Raw genomic sequence first — 23,951 nt, 5'->3', positions numbered from 1 at the left:
AGAGTCTCTCAAATCGGCTAAATCATCGATATGAGAGTATTGCAGATTCAATGGGTTATTGATTTTAGAGGAGGAAGTGCACGAACGGATCGTTGCTCCCGGATATGGCCCCCATCAATGGTCTGTATTAAATAAAGCATATTGCGACTCGCGAGTAAACATTAAATTTCAAAATAATTAGGTGCAAAGTTTTCATGGTTTTCAGAGCATTTTTCAGTTCAACTTTAAGATACTTTAATTTGAATTTTTGTTCAATAAGACTTCTGTTGTAGTCGTTTAAAATTTCGCACGTGTGATTTGACCAAGCTTTCTTTGGTGTTTACGATATCGGCCTATCATAAAAATGAATACTGGTATCATTGCCGGCGTGTATTTATTAGAAAATAATGATATTATAAGGGAGAGGCTTATAGTATAAATAATACCGGTAGGCATTAAGAAAATTTATTGCATCTAATTTCAAACATTGAATGTTGGAAGCATTATATAAGCCTATACACATGCAAAAATAACATACAAAAAAAAAAAAACCGATCATTTTTATCATAATTATTGTTTTTCATAGACTTCCGTTGCAGTCGTTTTGGAATTCGCATGTGGTTTTTCGGTCTTTTGTCATTCCACCCTTGATGAAATATTTGATTTCCGAATTTGAGAAATTTAAGAAAGGAGTTTATACAAACAAAATAATGCATTGTTAACCAGAATTGACTCAATTGAGGCGTCAGATCGTGCCTATGTCCTTAATACCGAGTTGCCTAATTTGTTCATAGACTTCCGTTGCAGTCGTTTTGGAATTCGCATGTAGATTTTCGGACTTTCACTCTTTCAAGTTTCATTCTTCTGCATAATATAACTCTAAATATTTGATTTCTGAATTTGAGAAGTATGTACAAACAAAATAGTGCATTGTTAACACTGAAGCGTCATCAGATCGCGCCGTCCTTTGCAGACCGAAGTTGGTATGCTGGCGGGTATGCTGGTCACTTTTGAGAAAACAAAATGACATGATGGACGAGCAAACAATCTTTGTCAAATGAGCTAGATATTTGTTCTCTTTGCACTTAAATAGACACAAGAAATAGATCGGATCTCTTTCTTTGTTCTGTATTTGTTTTTTTCTTTTTCAGAATGTCATTGTAATGACAAATTGATAATTTTAGCCCATTAATACCACAATAAATAGGCTTACATGCGCACCCCTAAAACCCCCCTGTTTTTGTTTTGTTTTTGTTTTTTGTATGTAGGCCTATGTTTTTTGTTTTTGGCCCGTTTACCCCACCGTATGAGACCTCATATTTTACTAGTGCCTTCCCAAGATTCCCCAGCACCATATTTTTCTTGTTCTCCTCCAAAAAGGCAATTAATGCTCTAATATTATGAGATTCATGCAATCCCCGACCCCATAATGCCTTGCCATTCCTCCCAAAAATGCATATTTTTGCACCCAATACCCTACTGTTACAACACTCTGCTCCAAAAGACCCAATATTTAGCATCTGACCCTATACTGAACCCATTTTAGGATCTTGACCATCTTTAACGGTCATAGGGTGAGCTGAAACAATTGACTCTGATCGACTCATAGTCATAATTCAGCTGAACATTGGAGTGGAAGAATCCTGGGGATTCACTTCAATTTGAAATGGATATAGGAGTAGGCACTTCCGCACTAAGGGGCATTCGGTGAGAGCAAAATGTAAAAAATATGGGGTCATTGGGTGAGAGCATGGTTTTAAGCATTCGGTGAGAGCAAAATGTAAAAAATATCATCGGGGTCATTGGGTGAGAACATAACCTTTTTTTAAATGGAATCTTTGGGTGAGAACCGAAACAGCGCCACAGAAACCTCGAAATGAATCGAATTTCTAGTTCTAAATGGCTTCAAATGTCTTCATTTTTCAAAATAAGCAGCAAAATCAGTGATAAACCAAGTTGCTGTTCAAATTGAACTGGCAAGGGTCTTTGGGTGACAGATCAAATGGAAAAATAAGGGGTCTTCGGGTGAAAGAGCATCATCCGTCCATATCTAGGTATTATCAAACACCCAGATTTGGAAGCATTAATATAGTGGATCGGTTTTATGCCGTGTGCATGGTCAGGCTGTCGACACAAATAATAGCACCTATTTCTTACATAAAGTAAGATGACTTTCTTTTTCAAATTAAAAAATATAATATATTTCTTTCTCTCTTTCAGTAACTTTCTTTTAATTTTATTCCACATTTTAACAAAACATTGCTTTGTCTTTTTAGCATGTTGTTGTCTATAAACACTATCCCTCAATTTCTCAAACATGTTCAGCATTCAAACATGTCATCCGTCCATATCTAGGTATATCAAACATCATCCGTCCATATCTAGGTATATCAAACACCCAGATTTGGAAGCATTAATAGTGGATCGGTTTTATGCCGTGTGCATGGTCAGGCTGTCGACACAAATAATAGCACCTATGAATTACATAAAGTAAGATGACTTTTTTTAAAAAAAAAAAAAATATAATATATTTCTTTCTCTCTTTCAGTAACTTTTTTTTATTTTATTCCACATTTTAACAAAATATTGCTTTGTCTTTTTAGCATGTTTTTGTCTATAAACACTATCCCTCAATATACTCAAACATGTTCAGCATTCAAATTCAAACATGTCATCCGTCCATATCTAGGTATATCAAACATCATCCGTCCATATCTAGGTATATCAAACACCCAGATTTGGAAGCATTAATAGTGGATCGGTTTTATGCCGTGTGCATGGTCAGGCTGTCGACAGAAATAATAGCACCTATTTCTTACATAAAGTAAGATGACTTTCTTTTTCAAATTAAAAAATATAATATATTTCTTTCTCTCTTTCAGTAACTTTCTTTTAATTTTATTCCACATTTTAACAAAACATTGCTTTGTCTTTTTAGCATGTTTTTGTCTATAAACACTATCCTCAATATACTCAAACATGTTCAGCATTCAATTATTTCATTCGTCCATATCTAGGTATATCAAACATCATCCGTCCATATCTAGGTATATCAAACACCCAGATTTGGAAGCATTAATAGTGGATCGGTTTTATGCCGTGTGCATGGTCAGGCTGTCGACAGAAATAATAGCACCTATTTCTTACATAAAGTAAGATGACTTTCTTTTTCAAATTAAAAAATATAATATATTTCTTTCTCTCTTTCAGTAACTTTCTTTTAATTTTATTCCACATTTTAACAAAACATTGCTTTGTCTTTTTAGCATGTTTTTGTCTATAAACACTATCCCTCAATATACTCAAACATGTTCAGCATTCAAACATGTCATCCGTCCATATCTAGGTATATCAAACATCATCCGTCCATATCTAGGTATATCAAACACCCAGATTTGGAAGCATTAATAGTGGATCGGTTTTATGCCGTGTGCATGGTCAGGCTGTCGACAGAAATAATAGCACCTATTTCTTACATAAAGTAAGATGACTTTCTTTTTCAAATTAAAAAAATATAATATATTTCTTTCTCTCTTTCAGTAACTTTCTTTTAATTTTATTCCACATTTTAACAAAACATTGCTTTGTCTTTTTAGCATGTTTTTGTCTATAAACACTATCCCTCAATATACTCAAACATGTTCAGCATTCAAACATGTCATCCGTCCATATCTAGGTATATCAAACATCATCCGTCCATATCTAGGTATATCAAACACCCAGATTTGGAAGCATTAATAGTGGATCGGTTTTATGCCGTGTGCATGGTCAGGCTGTCGACAGAAATAATAGCACCTATTTCTTACATAAAGTAAGATGACTTTCTTTTTCAAATTAAAAAATATAATATATTTCTTTCTCTCTTTCAGTAACTTTCTTTTAATTTTATTCCACATTTTAACAAAAACATTGCTTTGTCTTTTTAGCATGTTTTTGTCTATAAACACTATCCCTCAATATACTCAAACATGTTCAGCATTCAAACATGTCATCCGTCCATATCTAGGTATATCAAACATCATCCGTCCATATCTAGGTATATCAAACACCCAGATTTGGAAGCATTAATAGTGGATCGGTTTTATGCCGTGTGCATGGTCAGGCTGTCGACACAGCACTTATTTCTTACATAAAGTAAGATGACTTTCTTTTTCAAATCAAAAAATATAATATATTTCTTTCTCTCTTTCAGTAACTTTCTTTTAATTTTATTCCACATTTTAACAAAATATTGCTTTGTCTTTTTAGCATATTTTTGTCTATAAACACTATCCCTCAATATACTCAAACATGTTCAGCATTCAAACATGTCATCCGTCCATATCTAGGTATATCAAACATCATCCGTCCATATCTAGGTATATCAAACACCCAGATTTGGAAGCATTAATAGTGGATCGGTTTTATGCCGTGTGCATGGTCAGGCTGTCGACACAAATAATAGCACCTATTTCTTACATAAACTAAGATGACTTTCTTTTTCAAATTAAAAAATAATATATTTATATTTGGTTATAATAGTTAAAGAACATTCAAGGCTACTATTAGACATCAAAAATCATTTTCCTAAATTTTTATATTCATTTTAAGGGATCCAAAATGAGCGTTTATTGCGTTTCGACAGTATTTTTTGTGGGACATGAGAGCACCTCAGACCTATTGCATTCTGAATACGAAGCATGTCTTTCTGATATCAAATAATTTTCATTTTTTAAAATCACAATATAATACAAATTTTATGACAAATTATAAAAATTTGATATTTTCAACTTTTGATATATAACAGTCCTCGAAGTAAATTATTTAAATCTAATGATATATTCTTAAAGTGTATGTAGCAGGGAGGAAAAGCCGACGGTCAATTGAAAATTTTGACCTTTCATATTGAAGATATGGATTTTTCCCCAAAAAGACCTAATTTTTTTGGTGTTTTGGGGGAAAAAAATCCATATCTTCAATACGAAAGGTCCACATTTTCAATTGATCGTCGGCTTTTCATCCCACCTACATACACTTTACCTATAAATCATCAGATTTATAAAGTTTACTTCAAGTACTGTTAAATATAAAAATATCAATTTTTAATGATTTGCCATAAAATGTGTATTAAATTGCGAATTTCAAAAATCAAAATTATTTGATATCAGAATGACATTCTTCATATTCAGAATGCAATTCGATATGTCTGATCTCTATTGTCCCAAAATAAATACTGTCCAAACGTTCATACCCCAGCCCTTAAGTTCAGATTTCCGGAAATTCCTTAAGATTTCTCAAACGGGAAATATATGATATCTCCAGAAGGGAAGGTGGTATGAAGATCAAACAACCACCAAAATGTGTATTTTTACCCACACTATAATGTCATACCAATAACTCAATTTCAGCCAGAGGTAGACCCTCCCTCGGGTCCGTGGAGAACGACTGGTAATGTAGATTACATAGCATTAAAAATCAACGTGGGGAGCGGTCACTGAAATTTAGCGTTCAATATAGGAGGTGTGATTAGTGTAGTGGCATCAATTTGTGTAAAAAGAGGAATTGGTTTTGGGCGCTGTGAATTGGTTTTGGGCGCTGTGAATTGGTTTTGGGCGCTGTGTATTTAGAATCGGGGGGGTGAAGGACTATGGCATATTTTGATAGGCTATTATGTTATTATGTAGGCCTATCGTTCCATTATCCAGGCCGAACCGAACCGAGACTGTGGGACAGTCTAAGCCAGAGGTGGATGTAAGGGCTTTTGCAACAGAGCTCTTCATATGATAGTATTTGGCAATATATGGTCAACCCTGAATTATATTATCATATATTTCCTATCTCTATTGAAATGTTTATTGTGTAAACCCTTCTCACAAACGCATCTAACAGATTAAGGAAATATAAATTTAATTAAATCTGTTTTGGATGAGTGGCATTTTTTAAATGTGTTAAAATTATTTGATATGAAAAACACGAACAAATTAACTATACGATATTTCTAAATTGCCATACTAGTAATTTCAATGTAAGTATTTCCCAGTAATTTCCGATATCAGAGATGCCACCTTTTCTTCTTTTGCCCGAATTCCTTCTTTTATAAAGTCATACTTTCCACACTTTTAGGCATCTTCAGCCCATTTGGGGACTTTTTAAAATCTAAATTTACACATTACAAAAAAGTCTGTCCACAAAAGTACAAACCAAATCTGTGGCATCGGGGTCGATGCTTTGCGTCACACGCGAGCGCGACGCGACGCATAAAGAGCGTGGTGCACAAATCGCGCAGCAGTTGGCGCGCCAAGAAGCATTGCACTGAAATATCTATTCTCATACCTCCAGTTTCCGAGGTCTATTTACTTTGTACTTCTATGTGGACAGACTATATTTCAGGCATTTTTTCCACAAACTGGTTTAATTTTAAGCTTCATATAAATAACTCGTTATTTTTCCTATTCACGCGCGCACATAGGTCTTCCATATCTAGGTATATCAAATACCCAGATTTGGAAGCATAGAAAGTGGGTCAGTTTTTGCCGTGTGCTTAGTCAGGCTGTAGCCATTTCATAGATAATTATTAAACATCTTTGTAAAGGGGATAACTTTCTGCATCAAAATTAAAAATAAAATATATTTCTTTCTTATTTTGTTTTCTCTCTTTCAGTGACTTTCTTTCAATTTAATTCCACAAACCATTCCTTCAAGTTGTCTATTTTGCCTGCTTTTTGGATGTTTTTGTATAATAGGCCGATATATTAAACAGTTTTGAACTGATTTTCTTTCCTTCATTTGTTTTTTCTTCCTTTCTTTTCATATAAAATCGGGCTAATTATCTGTTTGAAGGCAGAATGAATAGGAAAACCATGTTTGTTTCTTTCTTCATTCATTCGAAGGTCTATAAACATTAACCCTCATACTCAAACATGTTTACAACGTGATGACAAGAGTGCGATAATATAGGGGCATTGATTTACGGTAATTTTAAACTATAGCTTTTAGCCTTTTATACATGCACATCATATACTTCTAGCAAACACCTACAACGTAAATCCAAACGTTTAGGTTTTAAGCACTTATTTAATCACCCCAGATATGAAGGTGTAACACTTTTAAAACACAAATGTGTTTATTTCGTCCATGGTGTGTTTACAACCTACACTCTGCGTAATGGATAAACACATTTAGTGTTGCAGTATTAAACATGTTTAATATCACGAACACTGCACTCAGACACAAATAGACACTAAACCAAACATTCTGTTTAAGTTATCAACACTTTGTTTATTAAAATAAACACACATTGCATTTATTAATTAAACACATGTACATGTAAGTGTTTATCAGGCTGTAACAATTTTTAAACACAGCAAGGTATTTACTTTACCAATACTAAACACAATGTTGAAAATACAGTTGAAATTAAACACATGTACAAAGTACACACATTGGTGTATATAGGCTACTCTGAAAAATGTTTGACTTATTTAAACACATTTTTTCTTTCTATATGACTTATTAAACATTTTAATACAAATACATAAAATTGATGGATGATATAAACACAAATGTTTAGCAATTTACACATTGTTTACCTTCTAAACATGTTACAGAGTGATAAATGAATGTGTTTAATTCTCGCTATTCGCAATAAGGGCGCCGCCAGCGGTTTGCGATGTATCATGGGAAAAATCGTGATGTATCATTTATTTATTTTTATTTATTTATTACACTTTATCACTGGCACAGAATTACAAGAAATATATAATATTGCACATAAGTTACATCAAAAATTACACAATATTATGAAAGGAACATTTGTTTTAAAAGTCCAGTGAATGGCTGGAGCGAACAGGTGCCAGGCACCTCTAAGACCGCCCACCAAAACCAAAAAAGAAGGGAAGGGAAAAATAAATTAGAGGGGGAAAATGCAGGTAAGTTACATTTGCCTGCAATTTGGACAATTACAAAAAGAGGTCCAAGTGCAAACAGAAGTTGCATCAAAGGTGCGAGCAAATTTGGACTGGTAAAACTCTAAAACTTGGTGCTTAAATGAAGCAACAGAATTTGTAGATCTGATAATACTAGGGAGCTGGTTCCAAATGGGCACCATACGCTGAAAAAAGCCCATCTTGTGGCACTCAGTTTTAGAAAGCTGATTTACCAGCAACAAAGGATCAGAGGAAAATCTGGTGGTGGGACGGTCTTTGTTAATACCATTAAAAACTACATAATCATCTAGATTGATGTCATATAATCCCAGATTGCACTTGAAAAATATATTGAGATCAACATATTCTCTTCTAAAACTTAATGGGAGAAGAGTTAGCTCTGTTAACCTTTCTTTGTACTCAGCCTCGGGATAATCTAAAATGAATTTAGTTGCCCTTCTCTGGACCCCTCAACTTTCTGGATGTTGCGCTTTGAGGTACCACTCCAGAGGGACTGCAATATTCCAAATCACTACTGAACCAAGGCTGAGTACAAAGTCCTGGATACATTACGAGGGGCATTGAAGCCAATGGTGCGTTTAATCATACCAAGTTTTTTGTTACACTTTTTAACAACCCTGTTAATGTGATCATCCCAAGTGAAAGACGAGGAAATATCAAGACCAAGATCTTTAATGGAACTAACACGGTCTAGAATGGCACCATTCATTTTATAATCATGACGAATTGCATTCCTACGTCTGGTGATTGATATGATCTGGCATTTAGAGGGATGAAAATGGAGATCCCAAGTTTTGCTCCAATTAAATAGTGCATCAATATCACTTTGGAGCATGTGACAATCAGAGACATCAGAGATGTTTTTATAACATTTAGAGTCATCTGCAAACAAAGCTAAAGAAGAATTCTGGGCAACACTGGGCATGTCATTTATGTACAAAAGAAAAAGCATAGGCCCCAATATTGAACCTTGGGGTACCCCTGAAACAACTGGAAGCCAGTCGGAATTTACCCCATCAATAACAACCCTCTGCCTCCTCCCTGTTAAATAAGCGCGAAACCAATTGAGGGGGTCAGAATGAAAGCCAAAAGATTGCAATTTGTGAAGCAACAAGCTATGACAAACACTGTCAAAAGCTTTCGAGAAATCAAGATAGATCATATCAACTTGCCCAGCGTTGTCCAGAGTAGAACTGACTTCATGAAAAACGGATAAAAGCTGTGTCACAGTGGAGCGACCTTTGATAAAACCATGTTGCAGATGGTATAATTGGTCTTTAATTGCGGGGAACACTTGATCAAAAATAGCTCTCTCCATCACTTTTCCACATATACACACAGGGCCGTTCCTAGGGATTTTGCCGCCCTAGGCAAAGCCTCTCCCTGCCGCCCCACCAAAGCATACCAAAAAGTGTTAAGGGAGGTTGCCCCCTTGGAAACTCATAAATTTTTTTTCCAGTGGCGGAGCTAGGGTTTGTGGCGCCCAGGGCTAAGGGTACATAATGACGCCCCCAATTCTTGAAACAATTGCGCGCGGACGAGCGAAAATATTTTTGGTTATCATGAAATTGAATATCGGTCTTAAATTGATATTTCAAATGATTTTGTGCGAAATGCGCGCGAAGCGCGCGAAAATTTTAACTTTCATCACTTGGAGGGGCGCAGAATCGATGCTGAATTGGTCAATTCGGCGCCCTCTAAGGGTGGCGCCCATGAATTTTGACTTTCATCACATGGAGGGGCGCAGAATCGATGCTGAATTGGTCAATTCGGTGCCCCCACGTGCCTCCACCTCCCCATCGCTCGCCACTGGATTTTTTTTTTTTTTTTCACCTTTTTTTGCGCCCTCCGCGTTTGCCGCCCTAGGCGACCGCCTTACCTGGCCTAATGGTAGGAACGGCCCTGTATACACAATAGTGACACAGGTCTATAATTTTCAGCACGTTGCCTGTCAGACTTTTTAAAAACAGGAACAACATTGGCTTTTAACCAGGTCTCAGGCATAATACCAGAACTCAAAGATAAGTTAAAAATGTGGCACAAATGAAAAACAATTTCATGAGCGCATTCTTTCAAGACCCTGGGAGATATCCCATCAGGACCAATAGCTTTGGAAACATTTAAATTGCACAAGATCTTGAGGACATCACATTCGTTGATCTGAATATTACCCAGTGAAGGATGTTGAAACCCATGTATCTTTGGCAACTGTGTGTTGGAAGTTGGCTGAGTAAAAACAGAATAAAAATAGTTGTTAAAAAGAAGCTTTTTCTCTAGCTGTTGTAGCTGTGATGTTATCCCAGCTGATAACTTTTGGAAGAGATTTGGATTTTGTTTTTGATCTAAAAAATGACCAGAATCTCTTGGTGTTATCAACAACACTTTCACCAAGACTATCAATATACTCATTAAACTTGGCAGAGAGCAAATTTTTCAAACGATTACGTAACTTCCGAAAATTGGCCCAGTGGCTAGAGAGATTTGATTTTTTAGCACACCTCCACGCAGTTTCCTTTTTGTTTTGGAGATGCCTAACTTCTGCGTCAATCCACGCTGGGGCCGAAGAGTCTTTGATCTTAATTTTTGGTATGTAATCGTCTAAAACCTTGGTGAATATTTCTGAAAATAAATTCCATGATGAATTAACATCTATTGCACAATATACTTGATTAAAATCAGTGTTTTGCAGCTCACAACGTGTATCATTAAAATTAGCTGCTTTAAAATTGTATACAAATCGAGGTCTTTGTTTGAGACGCTCAACCCTTGTACTCACAGTAAATTGAAGCAGCTTGTGATCTGTTAAGAATGTTTCATGTGATATGGTAACACCATTGAGCCTGTCAGGGACAGTTGTGAAAATAAGATCTAAAATATTATCACAATTTTTTCTAGATGGGATATCATTCATTTGCTTCAGGAAAAAAGAATCCACAGAATCACAAAAAGCTTGTTCAGAATCTGTAACATTGTGATATATAGTATTGTCAAGACAACCTTTTACATCAGGAAGATTAAAATCACCAATTACATGAATCTGGTTAAAGTCATTGTGGAGTTTTTCAATTGTAGAGTCAAAATTATTAACAAATGTTTCGACGTTGCCATCAGGTGCTCTGTAGCATAACACAAGAGCCATTTTTTCACTTTTTTTTTGTCTTATTTCAATTACCATTATCTCGTCAACAGGCTCAACATCAGAACGACGTAGTGAGAAGATAGAGCTTTTAACTGCAAAGAGGAGACCCCATACGTTCTTTCTCAGGGTCATCTCTATCCTTGCGATAAATATCATATCCACTGCAAGGGATTTCACTATCATCAACTGTTTCATTGAGCCATGTTTCAGAGACGGACACACAGTCAAATTTATTTGTAGATAAGATGGATTGAAAATCTCTAAGTTTGTTAATGTTCTTTTTCCTTTTAATAGTTTTCATACTCCGCGCATTTAAATAAAGAAAGTTGAGTTTATTGGAATTGACATTGTTTGAAGTTGAATTGTTTGAAGTTGTGTTGGGATGACTTGGACCTGAAGACGCATTCACATCATCGTTGGAGAACTCACTGGAGTCCAGATCACCGTCGGAAGAACTGCAGGATGAGTTGAAAAAGGAGTCGCTGAACTGTGGGAGCGCACAAGATGAACAGAACCAAGGGTCGTCAGATGAAGCCAGAGTTTCATAGCTTTGAACATTCATACCAATGCACTTCGTGTGAAACCACAGATTGCACATGTCGCACAGTATACCACGTTGATTGGACCGAACACACTTTGAACAGCTTCCACATGGATCTTTTGTGGGACCTTTTTTTTTTTATCAAAGTAACTAAAGTCAGCATCAGGTCCGAGTGGTCCCGGGTTAACTTCCACATCCCCACAATTAAGTAGACAGAGACAGAAAATTGAAGAAATCTTGAGTTGAACACCAGCGCCATTACTCAGCATCTCACGCTTCTTGTCACGATGATTAGCAGCACCAAACTGATGAATGGGTGTAAGTAGTAGTTTACTGGATTCTTCTATGGACAGTTCTTTGTTGAAATGTTTAATGTTACAGAGCAATAGTCTAGATGGATCATGATGATAATCAGCTTCAAAGCCACCCAAAGAATAACTAACAGCATGGGTCGGTACACATAAACAGTTTTTAAAACGTGCAAGTAAGAAGTACATAGCGAGAGAAAACATAACACCATTTTTGCCTGCCATTTTCGATGACAAAAATCAGTTCTGGTGGATTCCAGTGATGGTAAAGTTCACACCAGACAACTAGCCTATGACTGTTACGATAGTGAAAGTGATGGATTCTATGTCCACTATGTAAGCTTATCAAAATGGTGGGTAATGATGACAAAGTTCACACCAATAGGGCTAGCAATACTGCCACAGTAGTGAAAGATGGTAATGTTCACTAGAAGTTGTCAAAGACTGAAGGTTGAGTAAGCTACAGTTGCTACAAGCATACCTGCACATACGTGTGCGTCTGCAGAATTCAGCAACTTTTTTGGGTGTTTAAGCTTACCTAATCACAATTCATAAGTCCAATAAATAACACCAAAGATGACGAGTTGCAAAGTTCAAAACTTCACAGATGTGATACTCCATACATCTATAGTGTAGACTTGTGGGTGAATGATGATTGACATGGGAGATTTGGGACAATATAATGCTAGAATCTCAGAGGTCTCTACTCCCATGTCTCACCCCACTGGCGGCCATTTTTTTTGGGAAAAGGTCGACATCCAAGTCCGCGCAATACGAATATTACCATGCTATTACATAGGAACACGTGACAATATTTTTTTAGTTTGTCAAAAGAAAGGTGTTACACGCGAATCGATACTCAATAATACTTAATAATGTGATTTGAAATGTGCACAATTAATTTTTTCTCTATCGATTTGCGTGTAATACCGTTATATTGACAAACTAAAAATATTGTCACATGTTCCTATGTAATAGCATGGTAATATTCAGACATGGACTTGATGTCGACCTTTCCCATGATACATCACGATTTTTCCCATGATACATCGCAAACCGCTGGCGGCGCCCTTATTGCGAATAGCGAGAATTGCTAAACAGTTTTTATAATGTTTTGGCAAGTCTACCTCTCAGAAATACTGTAATTGTGAGTTGCCAAAACTTCTTAATTATTCATGCAAGCTATAGTAAATATATAAATATCTCACAAAAGTAACTACCCCCTCCCCTTAAATAACAGCCATTACTCAAAAATGGGCAATTGTATTACAAATCTCAAAATCTGTAAAATGTGTTTATTTCTGCACATTTTAACACCTCATTTGTAGCAATTATCTAAATATTGACGTCATGGCATACATTTAAATCAATGTAACCCAAGATTTGAAAGTTGCAGTAAATTCTATTGATTTGTATTCAATATAATGGATGGAAATCTCTGTAAAGATATCCCAGAGTGTTTTTGCATTGTTGTTTTTACAAGTGCAATTTTCAAATCTGGACCTCACTACATGTACATTAAATTGACCTGTGTTTAATTGAATACCTGAGTGGAAGAAGGACTCAACTCCATTTTACCAAAATGAGTTTATCATATCTTAGAAGACCTGTACCGTTGTCATTGCAACATATATCATTTTGAAGGTATGTTATAATGTAAACTGGCCTCAAAAAGAAACATATAATTTTTCACATGGTCATATCTTAAAATCCTCTCCATAAAATGAACAAAAATTGCACACAAGATTACTTCAATACTCTACTCTAAACACATGTCAGTAACCAAGCAGTTGTTCAACTGACACAACAGCAAAATGCACTGACATGGAATACCTTTCTGGACCAAAATTCACATCCCAACAGATTTCCTTTGTTGGGTTCCAATTATTCGCCTGTGAATGTGATCCCGGAAGCTGTTCCGGATGTGTCAGTTGGACAACTGCTTGGTTACTGAAGTGTGTTTAGAGTAGAGTATTTAAGTAATCCTTTGTGTAATTTATGTGCATGTACAGGCGAATAATTGGAACCCAACAAAAGAAATCTGTTGGGATGTGAATTTTGGTCCAGGAAGGTGTTCCATGTCAGTGCATTTTGCTGTTGTGTCAGTTGGACAACTGCTTGGTTACTGACATGTGTTTAGAGTAGACTATTGAAGTAATCCTGTGTGCAATTTTTGTTCATTTTTATGCAGAGGATTTTAAGATATGACCTTGTAAAAAATTAGAAGTTTCTTTTTGAGGCCAGTTTATGTTCATGTACCAGTACTCAAAAACAGTCTATCTCTTAAAACTTTTCCAAATAGTGTGTTTTTTGTTAGTATCTCAAAAAAAGTGTTGATGGAGTTGGGCTCTTCTTCCACTCAGGTATTCAGTTGTTTTCTGGGCTATCGTATCAAATGAGGTGTTAAAATGCACAGAAATAAATTCTGCTTCCAACATATTTTACAGATTTGTAATTCAATAGCCTGTTTTTTAATAATGGCCATTATTTAAGGGGGGTTAGTTGTTTTCTTTAAAATGTTTACAATTGAAATGTAAATGGAGAAGTAATCCAAAAATACTGGGGGGGGGGGGGGAAAAACATTGATTTTGAGACCATAAAAACATCAGACTTTTTATAGTTTATATACCGGTATAGGCTCAATTATATAGTTTTCAAAAACACTGAAAACTCAAAATTTGTTTTCGGTACACTTTTTGAAATCTAGAAACTTCTACAAATATATCTTGCATGAACAGTTAAGTTACAAAAAAAACCCAGTATATCTTAAGGTTAACACAGCCTAAATGTCTGACATGAAATTTTGAATCCATTTCGAAAACTGTTGAATGTTAGACAGTCGGGTACATGCAGGGACACAATCACCCCATTAAAAAAGTATGACATTGTTCATGATGTTCAATTTGTTCTTCCATAGCCCAGTGCAATTTTTGCCTGCAATACTGTTAAATACCACATGCTTTGTGTGCAATTGACTAATAAAAGTAGAAAATTGTATCTTGATTTAGGACTATAAATAATGAGAACCCATTTTTTTTTTGTTGAGGAATTTATCATCATGCAAAGTTTTGGTTTCTCAATATTATAACCCTAAATTATAGGTAATTTTCAGTGACGTTTTCTTAGTCAGGTGACACAAAGCATGCAAAATTTGTATATTTTACACTACACATATTTCAGGCAAAAATGCACACAAGGCTATTCAAGTTCAATGTTGATTTTTTTCAGAGGGTTATCACTCCCCTGTCCCCAGCAGTACACAACAGGTTACAGGTACTCAAATTGAAACACATAAAACAAGATATCAAGTTGACAATTTAAATATAGTCAACTGGACTTACTATTTTTTGTCTAGATTTCCAGTTGACTAGATTTAAATTATTTGATATTTTTTATACCTGGATAACTGAGAATATACACAAATACATTTACAAGGCAATCAGTTGGAGAAAGGCACCTGCAGAGCTATCCATACACTGTATGTTCACACTATCTCCTACAATGTAGTTGGTTTCGTTGAATATTACAAGATGAGGCAGCTCGCCAGTCTTCAATGCAGCGTTGATATTTGACACATCCTGTCATAAAAACACAAAAGGAATCATTATAATTCATGTGTAGCCTAAATATTTAAAACCAGGTTATAGGAATTAAATCAGCGCTCGAAATAAAGCACGTCCTTGCGTCAAATACCCATGAAAGTAGGCGCGGACCCGCAAATTTCCTACGGTACGGGTCCGCGTGACCCGTAAAAATTGAACCAAGCAAAGAGCAGAAAATCCTAGTTTTTTTGTTCCACAGGAAAATCTGGTTCACGTGATACATCCCGCTCCCTGGGGTACACTTCATTTTTCTTTCCCTTCAAGTTTTCAACCCGGGTTTTCAATTTTCTACAATATACATACTGTGATCGCCGTAGCTAATTCTCTCTCTTGAAATTTCAAAGGCAAGGGTCCGGGGTCGGACCCTTGAAAATTGGTGAGGACCCTTGAAATTTCAAAGGCAAGGGTCCGGAGGACCCTTCGGATTTTTCTTCTTATTTCGAGGCCTGAATTAAATAAATCTTGTTTTTTATTATCTTGCAACATTATATTTTAAATATTAATTGATTAACTTTTAAGTCTTAAAAGACTTCAGAGCAAAAGATATTAACTTGTACAGTGGGAGGATAGAGTGGGCAAAGAAAAGGGAAGGGAGAGAAGAGAGGAGAGCAAAGGACACCTGATTCACAGTTTGGTCTATGTCTAAGTTATCAAAAAGCTCGAAGTCACTTTCTGATTTGACATGTGCATCTAGATAGTTTTTGTTTTGTTTGTTTTCTTTCTTCTTTTGCCTGGATTACTCATTCAGTGGATGTTTTAAGGTATATGTTCTTCCATGAGGCCCAGGGGTCACATTAAAATGGGCTATTCCAGATGTATTCCGCACCCCCTCTATGGAAGACACTTCCGGATTCGGGGCTAAATTGACAGCCGGAATTCACATGTCAGGAAAACCCCATGGAAGACACTGCGGAATTGTGGTAATATGTCTAATATGGCCATCCGGAATTCACGTAAATGTAAATGTCTTCCATAGGGTTCCAGCTGGAATTAGAACATTTTTTTTTCCAGCCATAATTCAAGTAAATGTCTTTCATAGGTTAATCGAGATGGTGATCATAAGTGAAGATTCTGCTGGAATTGGAGCATTTTTGACCATTTTCCAGCCGGAATATTAAGAAATGTGAATGTCTTCCATAGGCACATCATGGCCTTTCACAATCCCCACTCTTGTTTTTTCGTTTATTTTAGCAGCCGGAGTTTCACCTAATCTCAATGTCTTCCATACCCTCCAGCGGAATCTTTGCTAAAAATGACTGCTGGAATTCTAGACACATCTCAATTCCAGCTGGAATTGTATTTTTTTTAAATGTCTTCCATAGGGGGGGTGCGGAATACGTCTGGAATAGCCCAATAGTAACACTTTATTGGAGAATTTTATAGTAACACTTTAGTGAAGAAATATTGCATAGCAAATAACTAGCTAAAAAAACCTCAATATGGTATTAATTTTAGGGATTTTGCCCATTTTATACTAAATATATTATACTAGGCGGTTACCCGTATTTCGCGGTTCTCGGCTGTCATAGTTATTGGCTTTTGCAGATCTCAAACCTTCAAACCTGGGCTTCCTTGGCCAAAGTTACACCCACCGACCAAGTTTGAGGTCCATGAGCAATTTGAAATCTTTGTTTTTTGACCTATGACCTCTCAACCGTAGGTCTGACAAAAAGGTCACAATGGAACTTTTGTTAGTCCAATTTCCACCTACCCACCAAGTATGAGCTCCATAGGCAAATTTTTACCTTTTTGACCTTTGACCTCTTAACCGTAGGTCTGAAGAAAAGATCACCGTGGAAACTTTTGTTTGTCAGTCCAAGGTCCACCCACCCACCAAGTTTGAGCTCCAGAGGGCAATTTGAAATTTTGACCTTTCTTGACCTATGACCTCTTAACCGTAGGTCTGACAAAAAGGTCACCATGGAAACTTTTGTTTGTTAGTCCAAGGTCCACCCACCTACCAAGTTTGAGATCCATAGGGGCAATTTGAAATTTTTACCTTTCTTGACCTATGACCTCTTAACCGTAGGTCTGACGAAAAGGTCACCGTAGAAACTTTTGTTTGTTAGTCCAAGGTCCACCCACCCACCAAGTTTGAGCTCCATAGGAGCAATTTGAAATTTTACCTTTGTTGACCTATGACCTCTTAACCGTAGGTCTGACGAAAAAGGTCACCGTGGAAACTTTTGTTTGTTAGTCCAAGGTCCACCCACCCACCAAGTTTGAGCTCCATAGGGGCAGTTTGAAATTTTACCTTTGTTGACCTATGACCTCTTAACCGTAGGTCTGACAAAAAAGGTCATCGTGGAAACTTTTATTTGTTATTCCAAGTTCCATCCACCCACCAAGTTTGAGCTTCATAGGGGCAGTTTGAAATTTTTACCTTTCTTGACCTTTGACCTCTTAACCGTTGGTCTGACGAAAAGGTCAACGTGGAAACTTTTGTTTGACAGTCCAAGGTCAACACAATGGCATGGCTAGATTAGCCATTTAAAGTATTTGAAATTTGACTTCAATTGAACTTGACCCCGGCCTTGACCTTTGACCTTAAAAAATATAAACTCGTTCTGTCTCATACCAAGCTGCACCCACCCACCAAGTTTGAGCCCCGTATGACCTACGGTGGCCTCACATTAGCAGTCACAGACAGACAGACAGACAGACAGATCTACAGACAGAGAATAGCGTATTATTATAGATATTGTTATACAAAAAATTCTCAGACAAGTTTGTGGTGCTCTGCGTGGATTCAACTTGTATAATGCAACGCATACATGCGCATTTATCGTGCATATTTTACAGTGTATTTTGTGTGTATCACACAAAATTGCATTTAACTGTACATGCACTGTTCTGTTTGAGATTTTTTTTTGTTTCAGTCAGCAGTACAAAAATGCACACAATTCACAGAAGTTCACTTGAAACAAGGGAATATGGTATGTGATACCAGGTGTACTAACCTCTTTGATGATGATAATAGACTTTGTCTTGTCTCCCTTTCCCGATTCCATATAATGCGGAACACTTCTCCATAGCTTGTATGGCACATATCATCTGTCAATCAAAAAAAAAGAAATTTAGAATGTTTACCTTAAGTCTTCTTAAATTTAATAACTATATGAATACAATTATCAACCAATTCAAGACATTGGTGCAAATGCTCAATTTTGTTGCTAAATTGAGTTAGGCATGGTTTTGTATAAGGTTGGTGAGCTATAATACTACGCATTGTTGGCACTCATAGAATGAAATAGCAATTTTCTTTGTTTTACCTCATTTGTTTGGCATAATAATTAATTCATCATAAATGTGACTTGTTTTCTGGTATTTTCAGTGACAAAGCCAGCTCAAGCAGTACCGGTACTTGTGTCCTTCAGTTTGTTCATTCGTTTGTACATTCACACTTGCACTGGAAGGTAACCCTTTAGCGTTTGTGCAGGGTCTCCTTAAAATGTCTTGCGAATTTGGAATTTACACACATTACCGGTAGTGAATTAAATCCAAATATTTGTGGATTAATTGAAAAATTAAATAACATTATGTTTAGTTCTGTATTACTTTTGTAAAAGGTTTTTTCAAAATATTGTACAATTACGAAAATATGACTTTAAGGGCAGAGTAATGGAAGAGAACATGCCCCTTTTCCAGCTTCATTATTTCCCAAGTTTAAGTCCAAAGTATATAAAACTTTTTGGAATGGAAACAAAAGTTGGGGAAGCATTATAGTAAGATCAGATTTAAACAATTTAAATGTTTAGTTTTTGAAGTTCACAACATTGATTTTGAAAATGACCAGACATACAAAATTACAATTTTATATTTTCAGCAAAATTAATACAGAAATAGATCAGCTGAGAAACAATGAAAAGGTCAAACTAAAAAGCCACTAAAAAACTGAATATGACAAAATGTATTTTAGAAATCATTAACATGTATTATACACATTTAAGTGTTTATTACATTATCAGTTCAGAATATTTTAGATTATAAATTTGATGTCTGTTCTGATAATATAATATATATGCATGTAAGTTTGATGCCTACATTATACAGTATAACTGTATTTTTGAGGTATATCGCATTTGTGATTTGTCTTGAAATTTATTAAAACAACATAACATTGTTAAAAATACAAGTGTTTCCTGCTACATAATCGGTTGTCTGTGATTTTCAAACCTTTTTGAATATGTGAAAAATTACACTTGTATTTCCACTTCTTTTATTATCCTGTCGGAATGACTTGTATACAACATAATATGGGAAGGTGATTTACATCTGACAATGTCATTCAGGCAGGATAATAAATGAAGAAACTGAAAAAAACCCACCGAAATACTGGTACCGATAATATGTATTTACCATGGCCACACAAACATGTAAATATAGCTCCTTGGTTGCCTCATGTTGGACTCTTGAAGAGAAGCTTCTTCACAATAACATCTAGGTGCTGAGAAGGTGTCCATGTAGAAGAATCACAGTCTGCGACAACACTTGTATAGTAGGCCCTTCATAGTAGTGTTTTGACTGCTGTACACAGTAGATGCATCATATAACCGGCAAGTCTGCAAAAGACAACATAAGAAGAATAAATTAGTACTGTATTTTCTGCTGTGTAAAATCACCACTAAACAATAAATAATAATATTATTAGTTATTAGGTGAAGCGGAGGTATGGTACGGGAAATGATCGTGCGCGATGTGTCATACTGGGTGAAGCCGAAGGCGGACCCCAGTATGACACTGAGCGCACAATAATTTCCCGTACCAAACCGACCCTGAACCTAATAACGAATTTATCATACCACTAAGTCATTCTAAATATTGAAATAATTACGTTTTTAAACATTTTAATTCCTGCTAAATAGGAAAAATATTACAAAAAATAGATGACTGTTCCGCGTATTACAGGTTGCGTGCATTTTACGCGCCCGGTTTACTGCGATTAAGCCTTTATCGCTTACCTGCCCGTACACGCGTATCGGCCTTGCTGAAATCGCTCTCACTGACTAGATATAAAGCGTAAAATACGCACTCACTGACAAGATACGAAAATATATTAGGTTAGCGGTGTTCTTTGATGTTTACCTTAGTGGTATGATAAAAACAAACACCCACTTGTTGTGTCGCGATCGGCTGCGGTGTGAGTGGTGTCATGCTTCAGTGAATCCGACTCGATTTTGAATGCAATGATCTCTACTCTCTAGCCTCAAATGTGAACCTAATTGGTGAGCAAATTTGTGACTAGACTTCTCGAGCAAGTTCAGAATGGCAAATTTCAGAAGAAAGCATCATTTGAATAATTACATTTTTTGTACACAGAAATATCATTTTATTTATATTGAAGATTTAAGCTTGCACTGATCATGACTATAAAACCGGGAGCCTGTAAAAAGGAAGTAAAGCTCACACATTTTCTTTGTCAGGGTTCTTTGTGTACAATGTAGTGTGATACTGATACCGTACTTCAATGTAAATGACAAGGCACGACACACTAACGAGCTTTTTGGGGCGAGTTTTACAAATTACAATAATTATTTAATTTCTTGGTCGGCATGACGTCACTCACGATCATAGATCGCTTCATCTCATTGGTTGTTTTTGCCAGGGTTTAGCTGTTCCGTCTTGCGCCCTCGGACACAACAAAATTGCTAAATTTATATTTAATTATATTATTTTAATTTTGGATTTTCTCCTTTAAAAAATAACTTTTAATGACTTTTACTTGCTACTTTCTAACATGAATCATATATCAACAATAATGATGAATAAACAAACAGCATAACTGCACTTAATATACTATGTGTAAAAGTAAGCATATTAATAAAATAATTAAATGCCGACTCCCGTCAAAACGGGTTGATAATTAGTTGTGATAGGCCTACTAAATAAAGAAAATAATAGATAATTAATAATTAAAAGTCAATAATTAAAAGTCACCTTGTCCTATTTTTAAAATCATGAACAGTAAACTCAGAATCAATTGTGAAGGGCCTAAGCATTAAAGGAGTATTTCGATTTACGTGATCCTAGCATCCTCTTTTTTACGACATTTTCCAGTAGATATCCATGAAAAAAGCTTATTCCCAAAATTTCAGTTGATTCCGATTATGCATGATTATGTGTATATACTGCTGTGTGTTGTAATTTTGTTCTGGAATACCAGAACGAAATTCAAATTTCAAGATATCTTTGCTAAACGAATTAATCTGCAAGAAATATTTTGTGCATAATAAACATAAATGTAACCAGAGGTTTCCAGTGATATATAAATCTCAACTTTTTTTGAGAAAAGTTGGGGGATGATGCTGTGCTGGGGGATCACACAGCCTCATTTTGTGATCCATGTACAGCCTCATCCCCCACTTCTCTCAAAAAAAGTTGAGATTTTTATACCACTGGATACCTCTGGCTACATAATGTTTATGTACCGAATATTTCTTGCAGATTAATTCACTTATAGCCAAAATATTAAATTCTTGATCATGAGAGCCAACTTGGTGCAAGCACAGTTATTTGCGCCCGAGCGTACTACGCAAATACCGGCGCTTACGGTGCAAACACAGCTTTTGAGAATTGACCAATCACACGATCGTTGCTAGGCAAGGTCAAGATTCGGTCATGCAGGTCGCGCGATCGTGTTATTCTATGAAGAGTACGCTGACACAGAAGGTACATCCTCTCATGATCGAGAAATTGTTATTTTGGCTATAGCAAAAATATCGCCAAATTTGAATTTCGTTCTGGTATACCAGAACGAAATTACAACAGTGGCCTATGCCATGAGCAGTGTATACACATAAATCATGTTTAACTCGTAAACGCAAAATCGGAATCAACAAAACTTTTGGGAATTCCGGGAATAAGCTTTTTTCGTGGATATCTACTGAAAAATATCATAACTTAGAAGATGCTAGGCTAGCACTCAGGATCACGAAATGAAGTGTTATTGTAAAAATTAAAGAAGTGTTATTGTAAAAATTAAAGAATTTAATTAAAGAAAGATAAATTAAAAGTTGATATTTAATTGTTCGATATGGGATAACATTTTTACTGTTTGGGTTCACTTTGCATAATTATTTATGAATTAGTACTCAATTTAATTAGATCATAAAAATATTGGAACTTACGTCGTCGTTGGGTTCTCATCGGCAGAGCATTGGCCATTGGCATTGCAGTCATTCAGTTCAGTAAGCTTACAACATGAAGTTACATGCTAACGCCTTGGCTTTGGTTGTTGAAACACGGAACTTGCGATAAAGAAACCGCATTCTTTTTCTTCTCTTTTGACAATAGTACTACACCGTCCGTGATCATGATACAATTTAATTTTACCTGGTAACTTCGGCTTGAGGAGTAATTATAAATTGATATGATATTTTTAAAATTTGAACTTTAAAAATACGGAAATCGTCCCGTTGTTTTCATAAATGCAGCTCGTATGAATTGTCGCCAGATATGGTGAGGGCGCTATCACTCTCATTTGGCAGAATTCCTCGATTTGAGAGTAACTCTCAAACGAGCTATTTTATGGATTTGAGAGACTCTCATATTGGACAATTCTTCGATCTGTGAGTACTCTCAAATGAGGGTTTTCCTGGATTTGAGAGACTCTCAAACTGGACATTTCATCGATTTGAGTGCTCTCAAAGCAACTCTCAGATCGAGGAATTCCTTTGCTCACATAACTCAAATTTGCCGAAGTAGAAGCCGCCATCTTGCTTTTTAACGCATTCGTATATACAATTTTTATAACAAACTTTTTGATGTTGATGTATCCATTTTCCGTGTTTTTTAAACCAAACTAGTCAGTGAAATCAAGTTCATTTTCGTTCAATGTATTCCTGTGGTGAAGTGAACTTATTTACCGTTTTTAAAGTAGACCGGTCATCTACCATTGTTCGGCGTGAGTTTTCCGAGGAGACCAACTACAGTGTTCCGAAGTTTGACGATCTACCGAGTAGAGGCCGCCCGCCGCCATCTTGCTTTTTATCGTATTTTGACAAAATTTAAAAAAAAACTTTTGATATTTTGATGTACCTATTCTACATGTTGTTTTTATACCAACGTACTGAGTACCGATTTTAAATAACTTTTGCCAAATTGCATCTCATCTTTTTGCGGTATTTGTGTGCATGCTCATCTATTCACTCGAGGACCGCAGAGCTTTAACCAGTCTACAGCCAAAGCAGACGACTCGATACCGGAAGCGACGCCATGTTTTTTCTCAGAAGTAAACATCGGTCTTCCGACAGATCACTCCAGATCTTGAATGTTCTTGCCTTTGTCTTCATTGCCCAACGACGACTGCCGAATTCCTACATACTGCAGTTACTGTCCGTTTTCCTATACACAATACACAGTGCTCTCACCATTGACGCGCGACCTTTACAAATAGTGTATGTTAGAAGTATATTGCATTTGCCAGTTAACATCACTGTGTGAAAAATAACCGGCCAA

At 36.0% G+C, this 23,951-nt stretch overlaps 1 long non-coding RNA gene across 1 annotated transcript; it reads right to left on the bottom strand.

Annotated features, from left to right (window-relative positions):
* Positions 1-13,619: 13,619 nt before the first annotated feature.
* LOC140152562 (uncharacterized) lies at positions 13,620-23,171 on the bottom strand. The gene is made up of 4 exons (XR_011859031.1): positions 22,622-23,171; positions 19,854-20,056; positions 18,455-18,548; positions 13,620-15,470 (listed from the first exon to the last, which is right to left on the bottom strand). It is a non-coding gene; the product is annotated as an uncharacterized lncRNA (long non-coding RNA).
* Positions 23,172-23,951: the final 780 nt, after the last annotated feature.

This window comes from Amphiura filiformis, chromosome 5 (assembly GCF_039555335.1).
Source record: "Amphiura filiformis chromosome 5, Afil_fr2py, whole genome shotgun sequence".
Taxonomy (NCBI): Eukaryota; Metazoa; Echinodermata; class Ophiuroidea; order Amphilepidida; family Amphiuridae; genus Amphiura; species Amphiura filiformis.
This window is presented reverse-complemented; position numbering and strand designations above follow the sequence as displayed.